This window comes from Trematomus bernacchii, unplaced genomic scaffold, assembly GCF_902827165.1.
Source record: "Trematomus bernacchii unplaced genomic scaffold, fTreBer1.1, whole genome shotgun sequence".
Classification (NCBI taxonomy): Eukaryota; Metazoa; Chordata; class Actinopteri; order Perciformes; family Nototheniidae; genus Trematomus; species Trematomus bernacchii.
The window spans coordinates 343615-355733 of record NW_022987728.1 but is presented as its reverse complement, the minus strand read 5'-3'; positions in this window follow the sequence as shown (position 1 = coordinate 355733).

The following is a 12119-nucleotide window of genomic DNA, read 5'->3' as shown; positions in this document are numbered from 1 at the left end:
CTCATTTGCACAAAAAGCGGGCAGCCTAAGTTCATTCTCTCAGATGGGGAATCCAAAATGTAGGATTGTGTTTTGTTCGGCAGCATTTTTTGAGGGCATCCCCTTAAAAAAAAAACACATCTGTTTCTGTAACTCACCCTGAAACACAAATTGTCATGAGCTCATTAGACACAAAACACCTTCTAATATTAATAACAGCCCACTTTCAACACCACAAGAGTCTTTAAGATCCAATTTGTTCGTCTAACGGTTATTTTTCTATCACGTAAACGTAAAAGGTAATGCCTTCAGTATCATAGTTTCATTCGGGGACACTCACACCAGGTTTGAAACCCATCACAGTCGAGGCTAAAATACCAATTTATCCAGCCACAGCGGCAGAAAATAACCCAGAATTCAATTCAGCCACGAGACAGGGACACAGCTGCAATCACACCGGCGAGAAAATGATCATGAACCGGAGACAGTGGGCTTTATTACCAGACCAAACACAGCCCTGAGTGAAAACAATAGGTCTACGTTTATTAAATTGCATTGTGGGTTGATGGGGAGCATCCTGGGAAATGTAGTGAATCAGGCACCACAGATTTTGTTACTTTTACATTGAAGAAATTGGAATATACCAAGCTGAATCTAAGAATGTACTTGTTTTAATTTACAAAAAAAGGGGATTTTGACAAGATTATCAACAGGTATGGGCTTTACTCATACAGCAAGAGAACCAGGGGGTAATGCAGGTGGATCAGTATTGAAAACAAGTCAGCCTGAAGCGTTTTAGGAGCTACTTGAGGAAAACAAAGCATTTAGACGAAACCAATTTCGAACCGAAGTCGATTTCAAAAAAGTCTTCCGTCCACACGGAATCGGCTCAAGAAATGTGTCCGTCCAAACGAAACCGCTCGGAACCGCTGTAGTACATATGCCGGGCCTGTAAGTGGCGCTGTACTTCCGCCACAAAATACACCAAAAGCAGCAAATAAGACCCCCCCGAGCATTGGCATGAGGCATAAACAAACAGCTGTAGATTTTGAACTAAAATCTGTATCATGGTCAGTAGCGTCTGGAGCACGAACGCAACCCTGTGATCTGCCATTGTTGTTGTTGTTGGCGAAACGCATCAGCAATGACGCGGGGGTGAGCAGGAGAGTTGGGGAGAGGCGGGGCTATGGCGTCATCGATTCAGGAACAGATCGTATAGGGCGTACACACGGAGCCGCAAGCGTGTCGTCCTCAGACCCACTTTGGGAGCCGGTTTCAACGTTTATCGGTTTCGGGCTCCGAAGCCGCGGCTCCGTTTCGGCTTCGTGTGGACGAACCGTCTATACGATAGAGAACTTTAGCGGATACAACTGAAATCGTCTCCGTGTGGACGGGGCCTTAGATTATGCTGACTGGGAGGTCAACATTGTGAATAACTTGAATTCGCTCAGTGGGATCCGAATGTGTTGCCAAGAGGAGGAAAATAGAGCATGCCAATTTCCGAGGGGATGAAAGAACGAAGAGAGTCAGACAGGAAAATGTGCGATGACTTTTAAACAACTATATCTCATCCTTTGCTGCTTTTGATCAGACTACAAAAAGCACAGACTGACAAGAAAAGCTAAAAAAACTAAAAAGGTCAATATGGTGCCAGAATTTGGAGAACAAACTTTATAGAGAATTGTGTAGAGTGTGATCAGAGGCAATGAAACTGTCCCGTGTTGAAGAGTGAAGATGAGGCTGCGATATTTCTTTGAGATACAAAGAAAAGTGAAAATGACAGTGGAGGAATTTGTTCGGCTGCGCAGCTGGAATAACCTTTCAGAGGTGGTTACAGTACAGACGGGGAAGAAGAGGAAGTACCCCGGTTTGGTAAAGAGGAGCGACAATAACAGATGATAAATGTCCAATTTACTTCACAGAAATGAAAAATAAAATGGGCAAAAGTACAGAATAACCTCAGCTGAAACACCTTCGTAGATGCAGTGAGAATGCAACAAACTAAATGGTCAGAAAAAAAATCATGATAATAGGGAATAATCAAACGAAAGAGTGATAGCTAACAAGCTCACAATAGTTCTGAAAATGTATATTGAATTTTTTCCACTTTTAAGCCATTTTTAAAACAGTGTATGATACAATGTATGATATTAAAATGTACTTTTAAAACTTGCTCGATGTGCAACAGAAGGAAAAAAGTTAATGCAAGTTTCAGCTTGAATTGAAGCACCGAAAAATATTACAGTTGAATTGGAAAGAGTAGTGGAATACTACACTAAACTAAAACACTGCTAACATTTACTACATAATACTACAGTTACATTTAATAAGGTCTTTAGGCTAAAAAAACAAGATGCATTCAATGTAAAGAGTAAACATTGGCCAAACTTTGATAAACAGGATGCTCACAATAAGCATGTTTATCAGAGAAAATATATTTTTTTAAAACCTGTTTACAACCTTTATAAAACCATATCTAAACTGAATATTGTTTTGGTGTTTTAATTACAGATCTAGGTTAAAAAAATGTCAGAAATATTTTTGAAATCTATCATTTTTGTTATTCTTTTGAAGCTTTCTGCCGTTTTAGTTTGACCCACTAAGCAGCACTAAAGTGACCTTTTTAAGATATTGCTATATTTTAAACTGCTGTGTGTTTGATGATGTATTCATTGGCTCTGCAGCCCCGGCCTCTGCATCCATATTCATGCTGCTTGTTTCGACTCTAAAACATTTGGCGCACAAACACACACACAATCACAACGACCGGGAGCAACAACTGCCAAATCCAAGAAGCTCCATTGTTTTTGGCTCATCCATTTACCGTCTTTCCTCCACTCAATCCCTCTCTCCTCCGACGGGGTGAGGATGCCCTTTCCTCTCCGTGCAGCTGGGGAATGCTAATGGAGACTAGCGAGGCCAAGACAATGAGCCAGACACACACAAGAAGACCCAAAACACAGAGTATCAGTGTGCAACAGGGAGCACACCGTGACACATGGATACAAATGCATTGAAACGCACAATGAGAGACAATTGCTAGGGTCTAGCTTTTGTTTTGCAACTCTTCAGTCCGAGAAATGGTGAAAAATAGGTGCAAGAGACCGAGGAAGCGAGGCACTTCTCTACCGACAGATTGCAGACTTCAAGTATTTTAAGTCGGAGTATTGAATGTAAATATTGATTTAAGAATTCCTGATTCATACTCAGGAAGGAACAAATATCATGTAACACCATGTAATGCATATAAACCCCAAAATCCCCACCTTAAAAGAGGCAAAAAACGGTGTAAAAATGAATAAAAATCGACCCAGAGATGTGCATCGTGGATCACGTGATCGAAAATCTATTGTCAATTTTTCTGTCTGCCCTGTTTTTATTTTAGGTTTTGCTGTTTTTTACTGTTAGAGTATTTATTGTATTTATTGTATTTATTGTAAGGCGACCTTGGTTCCCGCTTCAAAAATAAAATGTATTATGATTTATTATTATCAATATAAATATTTGTGGTCTCATGGACAGTTCAAACTAAATCAATACTGAAAAACAAAGATATCAGCTTTTTCATTCCAAGTTTACTTGTTCCTTGTCAAAACTTGGGGCCTACATTACCCATAATGCAACTCAGTAAAATTCCGGTGTGTTGTTTTACTAGTGTCTCCTCTGGTTGCTAGCTTCAAGCAGAAATGAGGAGCCACCTGCTCAATTCTTTCAAACTCCACACCCCTGGATTTCATTTTCTAACTTCTGGTTTTCATCACCAATAAAATGACATCACTAAAGGTCATTTATCAGACTTCACAGGTCTCCCTCTGGAAACAAAAGCGTATGCAGGTTTCTTTTTAACTGGCCGAGCTCAGCCCATTAAATAACAAACGTGTCCCGGAGGTCTGTACAGATAAAGAGGACGCTCAGATCTCACTAATCAGTCGAGGTCTTTGTTGGTTACAGAGAGAAAGAGGACTCCACACAGAGAGGAGAGAGGGAAATGAAGATAAAACTCAACAATTATCACAGTTTGAGCCGCTGGGTTCAGAACAAGTTGAAAGGTATGAAAGAGCTGTATTCGTAAATGGTTTTCCAGCAACAGGAAGTCAAAGACAGATGAAGCTCCTGACTTCCTTTATAGGCCAAAAAACATCCCTGAGCACAGTATGAGCTTCACTTCAAATGTTCATCAAGGTTGGAGAGAGTAGAATACTTTCAAGAGGGAGAAGAACTGATACCTCAAATAAGTTTACTCAAGCCTAAGTAAAATTGGTAAAAATGTACTTATATAAAAGGTCAGTTTAAACAAAAGTGTAAACATGTATACAATAATGATGTAAAATAGACATTTATGCTACAAATGTCAACATATAAGCCTAAATCACACCATAGAGTCCTTGTCGAACCACATTGATTAATCCCAAAGCAACTTTAGAGAGGAAAAACAATTGTTATCTAGGATAAGTTTCACTCATGCCCAAGTAAAATTAGTAAAAATGTACTTATAAAGTTAATTTCAAATAAAGATATATAAATGTATACTAATATGTTGTATAATAGACCTATTCATGTAAAAAAATACATTTAGGCCCCGGCCACACGAGGACGATAACGGTTTGCGTTATCGTCCTCGTGTGGCTCCAGCCTTAGGCTACAAAATAAAAAGGAATGTCAACATAAGAGCCTTCACATCACACCACAGAGCCATATGTCAAAACTAAGTTGACAACTCCAGCAAAACAAACACAGATAAGAAAAAGGGGACAAAAACTACTCAATACTTATCAACAATAGCCTAAAATAACTACTAATATATGTCCTTAGATACATGCACATACAGGCACAAATCATTATCCATTTTATGACCGGTTGCCTCTAAAAATAGTAGAAAATATGCAACAACTCATAATTAAGCAATCACATGTTTTAAGACAATACAGAAAGGGGACACCATGGCATGTGCAAAAACAAATTACTGTGGTGACACGTTATGGGACATAATTCACCGTTGGGAATATTGTGTGTTGCAACACGGACCCGTTAGTGAGGGTACCGGGTGGTATTATTCATGCTAGCTTGACAGTAGCAAAATGCAGATGTACTTACCTTGTCTTCTTACAAATGGAAAATAAAGTGTGGAGTTCCATACTGAACACACCGCCTCTGACTCCCTTTCATCGGCTCTACACTGGTGACCCTGACGTTTTCGTGAAAGTTTCCGAAGACTTAATGAACATGGCTGATCGCTATGTTTTTGTTAAACTGCCAGAGTTTTGGGAGCATGCTGCTGCGGCGTGGTTCGCACACGTGGAGGCACATTTTGCCTGCCGCCATGTCCGTGACGGGGACCTGAAATATTTTCATGTAGTGGCGGCGCTGGGGAGCTCCACGTTGTCCAGGTTGGTTGGATTTATCGCAGATCCCCCACGCCATGACAAATATGAGGCGATTAAGGCCCTTCTCCTTAAGACATTTAGCTTATCTGCTAAGGAGAGGGCTCGCCAGATTTTTTAGATCCAAGGCCTAGGAGACAGCAAGCCATCCCAGCTCATGGAGAAAATGCTGAATCTGCTGGGGGGGGGAAGATCCCCGAATTTTGTTTGTGGAGACGTTCCTGTGCCACTTGCCGCCCCGGGTTCAGACGGCGCTAGCCAACACGTCCATTACTGAACCCGTGCCTTGGCTGTAGAGGCAGACCGTTTTTTCTTTTTACCCAACAGCCCGGTGCAGAGGTGCTAGCTGCGACGCTCGGTGCCCCCTCGCCAGTTGGGAAGGCTTGGGGGGGGCGGGCCGTGACGGTGCCAAGCCGGCGTGGGGACACAGGAGAGTGTTTTTACCACGCGCGGTTCGGGGCTAAGGCGAAGAAGTGCATCGCTCCCTGCAGTTAAAAACCTCCGGGAAACGAGAGAGCCGGCGCTCGGTAGTGGCCCTGAGCGTTGGCGGCACGAGCAGGCTTCTCTTCGTTAGCGACAGTGTCTCGGGAAGCTGGTTTCTTTGTGACACGGGCGCCCAAAGGAGCGTGGTTCCTGCGTCGAGGGGAGGACGTGGCTCGAGGGGGACACGGACCGCAGTTGACGACAGCTAATGGCGGCCCCATCCGCACTTACGGCGTGAGACCTATGTGTTATGTATTGGAGGACAAGCGTTTCAACTGGGATTTTGTGACGGCGGACAGACGTGGTTTTCGGTGACGCGGGCGTTACTCTCCTGTGCAATGTCTCCACGGGCCTGCCGCGTCCGGGTCGTTCCCGCCAGTTGGAGGCGTTCCGTTTTCACACCCCGGCGGGAAACCTTCGGTGCGCATGGTGGCCGCGAAGTTCGTCTGGCGGGGGCTGAAAAAGGACGTGAGGACTTGGGCTGGTGAGTGCGTGGCTTGTCAGCGCGCTAAGGTGCTCCTCCCCAACGCATCGGCTCCCTGGTCGGCGACGGCCCAGCAAGCTTTCCTGCAGGACGCCGCTGAGGTTTTTGCTCCGATCCCCACTGCTCAGCACGGTACTCAGGTGTCCCGGGTTCCTGTAGAGCTCAGCTCGGCAGAGCACGTTTTCATCCGGCAAGACGCGCACAGAGGCCCCCTGCGGCCCCCTTACGATGGACCTTTCCGGGTCTTGGAACACAGGGTCAAGCACTTGGTGGTCGACCTGGGTGGTAAGGCCGAGCACGTCTCGGTGGACCGGGTGAAGGCGGCCCACTTGGATTTGGACCAGCCGGTAGTGCTGGCACGGCCTCCGCGACGGGGTCGCCCCCCGGCCTGATCCCTGTCACCGAATTGAGACCCATTGTTCCGGTCCCGCCTCTTCCGGCGGCCGCCCATGCAGAGGTCGCTTTCCCGGCTTCCGTGCTCAGGAGTCGTGGGGGTCGGCTTGTCGTTCCTCCTCGCCACGCAGACTTTGTTTATGGGTGAATTCTGGGGGGGCTTGTGTGGTGACACGTTATGGGACATAATTCACCGTTGGGAATATTGTGTGTTGCAACACGGACCCGTTAGTGAGGGTACCGGGTGGTGTCATTCATGCTAGCTTGACAGTAGCAACATGCAGATGTACTTACCTTGTCTTTTTACAAATGGAAAATAAAGTGTGGAGTTCCATACTGAACACACCGCCACTACCACATAAATAAACAGCCCGACACAGCTTATATTACCAACAGCAGAACAAAGCATTTCAACAGATATGTAGGCTTATTAAATACACACATAAACAATTATAACAGCACACAGAGGTGCATCCATCTGTGTTTTACTCACCTATCTGAAGGCCATTCTGGGATGTAGAGCAGCTGAAGTTCTCCTTCTCTGCTCCAGTTAGACTTCTGCTCCTTCATCCTCAGAGAAACATGTATCCAGTCTAATGTGTCCCCTAAAGAGTTTCAAAAGTCCTCATATCTCCTTCTGAAGGTTAAAGTTCCTCAGGAGGTTCCACCATGGCCATGTTTTTAGCATGTTAGCACGTTAGCATGCTACCTAGCCGCATCTGTTGATAGCATCCACGTGGGAGCATTTGATTTGTGACTTCGACAGGTGGTGCTGCTTAAATATGCTTAATGCTAACTTTTTATGATTTTTTTACTAAGACTGGGTATGATATTGCTATCCATGACCATAAGTAGCCATTAGCCATTAGCATAGAGCAGGGGTGGTCTCGCCGTATACGGCCAGCGAGACCATTTGGTACGGCCCTCGAATATTTATAAACACACGCAAAAAAGAAAAAAAATTAAGAAATCTAGACCGCAAAAAAAAAAACAAGCGAGTGCCTGTTTTTCCTGGCCAAGTCAGGGTCCTTGAACACAACACGAGCCTAACGTGTCATCACGTGGTATATGTCTGGTCTGACAGGGGTGCAGTTCTGACGGAGAGCACCAGAACGTCGCTCCGGCACTTCAGAAATTGCAGTACCCATAAGGAGCCGTACACATGCCGCAGTTTTTGCGTGGCTGTGTCTTTAGTTGAAAGCCCAGTGGCGATCTGTTCATCTGACATACTGATCATACAGTCAATAACTTTGTTGTTATTAGCATCTGGTTAGCTAGCTATGCTAACGAATATAAGAAGCTTCTACAACCAGTGAGGCAAAGGCACATCTTGATATGATCATTATAGTTATAAAAAAATAAGAGAATAAAGTAAACAGGTATAAAATACTATATGACATTAAAAAAAAGTTGTTAGAATACAGTTTGAAAGGGGAGTGATTTGTACAATATCTATAAAGAAAAATAAATCTGCTTCCAGTTCTGTTTCATATGGATGTTGAGAGATGTATCCATAGATCTCTTCATGTTGCTCTCAAAGTGCACCAGATTGATGCTTTTAACTTCAACATTTAAAAAAAAATCTTCCCCCCTAGAGGAGGTTAGGTCCCCCCCCACTTAAATAATGTCCACATGGATAGGATACTAAATACATTTGCACACATCTTGTGTCCATATCTTTCTGTTTTGGTGGTCATGCCACAACCGTGCACGTGCATGCATGCGCGAGTCATGGTAAGATATCTGGATTAAGAGGTTGCTTTTTCTTTGCACAGCATGAAAGAAAGGCGAAATGAATGGGCTGTGATTTTAGTATTTTTAAGCAGAGGTCAATCATTTGTACCGTACGGCCCTCGGAGGATGTTGAAAAAAATGAAATGGCCCTTGAGAGGAAAAAGGTTCCCCACCCCTGGCATAGAGACTGCAGCAGCAGGACACACCTGCAGCTTCTGCTCTGACGCAGCTGCTAATTATCTCCTTTCTCACATTTAATCATGACTTTTATTTGTATTCGTATGGATGCATCCTCTCATTTTATGCTAGTTAATTCTCATTTTAATATTACAACTATTTTAAATATTATTTTATTCTGTTTTTATTTTTATTCAATTTTTGTATTGTTTTTATCTTCTATAAAGAGTATGTTATGTTTGTGTAACAGGAAGGGGCCACAGCCGTGTTATAATATGACAAATACATTTACTTCACAACCTCAAAGGTATTGAAGAACAACAGCCTATTAGAAAGTAAACTTAAGTTCAAGTACAATTATTTAATTTGAGTTACAGTCCTTACTTCCACCCTTGATCTCCATTGCTGCAAGTAACTAAGAAATATTTCTCACTCTAAATGAGTGAGCCAACTTCAGTATGACTGCTGATGTGTAAATCCACTTTTCTGATTGCTTACTTCAACAGAAAGACTCATAAGTGGGCAAAACATAATGTGAATCTCAGAACAAATTGGACACGTTTCATGTTATTGTGGAGCCAGCCACACACTCGTGACTCTGCATGAAGTCTGAACCATAATAGTAGCATCTGAGCTCATTTGAACTAAACAGGCACAAGTAAGTGCTTCAAAAGTGCATTGCAGGGACTTGGAAAGACTTTCAAGCCTTCATGTGACTGTGACTTAATTAGAAAAAATGGAAAATCCCCCAAACAAACTCTTTATTCTGAGTTCAGACGTCTTGGGCAGCAGCTGCACCTCAGAAGTGAGAACTGAAGCTCACAGAGTGAAGTGAAAAGCTGTTTCCCAGCATGCCGCTGATCAATAGTTCATACGTAGCATTGCAACTGCAGTTCTGATGCGTATCTGCCTGGACTGAATGGGCACTATCTCCACCAGCACACTTTAATCAGACTGAGTTATTAGGATCTGTAGTTCTGAATGAACTGAGGAACTCACACACACACACACACACACACTGCAGCCAATCAATCACTTTAATTGACCGAGTGAATAACAGAGCAAGAATGGGCTCAGAAGTCTCCAGGCGCAGATGCAGTAGAGGGGTGTTTGTGCGAGATGATGGCCAGTGAATTGATTTGGCATGGATCCATCTGTGTGTCTGTGTGTGTGTGTGTGTGTGTGTGTGTGTGTGTGTGTGTGTGTGTGTGTGTGTGTGTGTGTGTGTGTGTGTGTGTGTGCATACTAACAACAGTGAGTCTTTGTCGTGGGCAGCTCATATTCTAAGAGTCAGGGTCACTATATATTTTCTCCTTCCACCTATTCATAGTTTTTTATATACATCTCATCCATGTTTCTGGGGATTCACGCTATAATAATACGCACATTTTTTTAGACATGGTCCAGATGTTCGCTAGTTTGCTGAACATCTGTGCAGGTAAATAAGTAAACCTGAATTTCTTCAGACCTTTCAGTGTTAAAGGAGACATTTCGTGAAAGTAAAAATGACCTAAAACCCTTCAAAATGGCTAGGAAAAAAACCAGATGGGCCCAAATGTTATTGTATTTAAATTCTTAGCTTAATTAACAAGCACTTCCCGAAGAAAAACAGTTGGAAACAGTTATTAATTTAAAAGCAAGTCTTGCTACTTTAACAGTTAGAAAGTAAGAAAAAGCCCTGATGCAGATTCAGAACGGTGTGCAGAGAAGTGTAATGCAATGCAATGTCAGGATGTTTTTCAGCAGGTAAAGTTTCTCCATCGTGGCCACATAGACGTACAATTCTTAGCTGAATGCAAAACCATTTAAGTGTCGAATTCACTGTTGAAAGTTGTTCTGGGAAATATAGGAGGTGGCAGGTTGGGGGGAAATTTGAGTCGACACCACCTCGGAGAAAACAAGTGGATGTCAGTAAATGTAAGGGAATGTCTGCTCTCCGAGGTATACTTTGTGCTGGTAAAAGTGAAACTTTAAGCAATGTGTCGCAGTTTAATCTGATGACACAAAATCAATGTCCCCATCTCTCCCTGACTCTCAGACGGTTTCTGTGGACAGGCAGCAGGAGGATTCAGGAATCAGAGCTGTCATCTGGTCAACTTATTGATCTGAAAAAATCTGTGAAGAGGAGTTAGCCACGTCTGAGGATTTTAGAGGGAAAGCCTCGAGAGAAAGTTTGACTTCCAGTAGGAGTAGATCAAAGTTTGGCTTTAAGCACAATAAACTGAGTAGCAACAAATAATAGCAATATAAACGCATGTCTTCTCACTCTTGTTTGGTCTGTCTTGCCTCAAAACAAATGTCCCTTTTAATTCTGTGAAAGTACCACAGGATGTTAAGGCACATATTTAACACAGACCTTAGTTTACCTGCTAATTTTTAACAAGTCATGGATGCCTAGTCAATATTGCCATTCAACCTTAGCTCAGATTGCACAAAATACATTTAATAAGAGTCTGACCTAAGGCATGTATTTGTTTCTAACTTGCACTAAGTGGCAAAAAAGTAAAATTATCCTAAACCTTTGTATCTCTGGAGTTTCACCTTAACCAATTAAACACATTTAGGCAATTTTTATGTGATTAGAATATTTAATATGTAATAAAAATAGTAATATTTCAATTCCATTTGTTGAGCCTCCTGTGAGAAGGCCCTTTTAAAACGTTGGAAACCCCTGATAAGACATAAAAAGTGACATCAATAAGTCGATAGTCAACAAACTATTTGAGATCCACAACAAGGATTAAGCATGTCGTTTCTGATCAAGTTCTTATTCATTCTACATTTAATCTTAACCTACAGTCCTTAACTCAAGGTCAACTTAGATTATAGTGGTCTTTGAGTTAAAGGTCCCATGTCATGGCCATTTCTGCTGATCATAATTCCATTGTTGAGGTCTACTAGAATAGATTTACATTGTTCAATTTTCCAAACTCACATTGATTTCTCATACAGCATCTCTGTAAAGTATGTGTATTCACTCTCTGTCCTAAACGGCTTGTTGGAGCTCCTGCCCCTCCCTCCCTGTGAGCCCAGTGTGCTCTGATTGGTCGGGACGTTGCGAGGCTCGTTGCTGCGTGGAGCGGACAGGTTTTCGGGTCGGCGATGCAGCGAGAACAAGCGAAACTCATCCTGAGCACACACAAACACTCACAGCCGAAGTGAAAACAATAAGTGTGGCTTGATATTGAGTAAGAAAAAGGTTTATAACGCTGTGAGAATGGGTCTGCGGGGAGCATTTCTCCGTGTCCCAACTCGTCTATTACCAGCGTTCAGGGAGCTCTATGCAAGTCAATGGGGACTCCCTGTTAGTTAGCCAAGGGATCCTGGTGTGTGAGGTGCTCCACGGATTGGTCCATTTGGGCCAATCCGGTAATTTGTTGTTGATTTGGGTGTTCACACGTCACAGAACCCAGGAAGCAAACAATGGAAAAAGAGAAATGTCCAACGAGGCGTTCTGGGGCAGCATAGACAGGTCTTTTCTGTGTTAG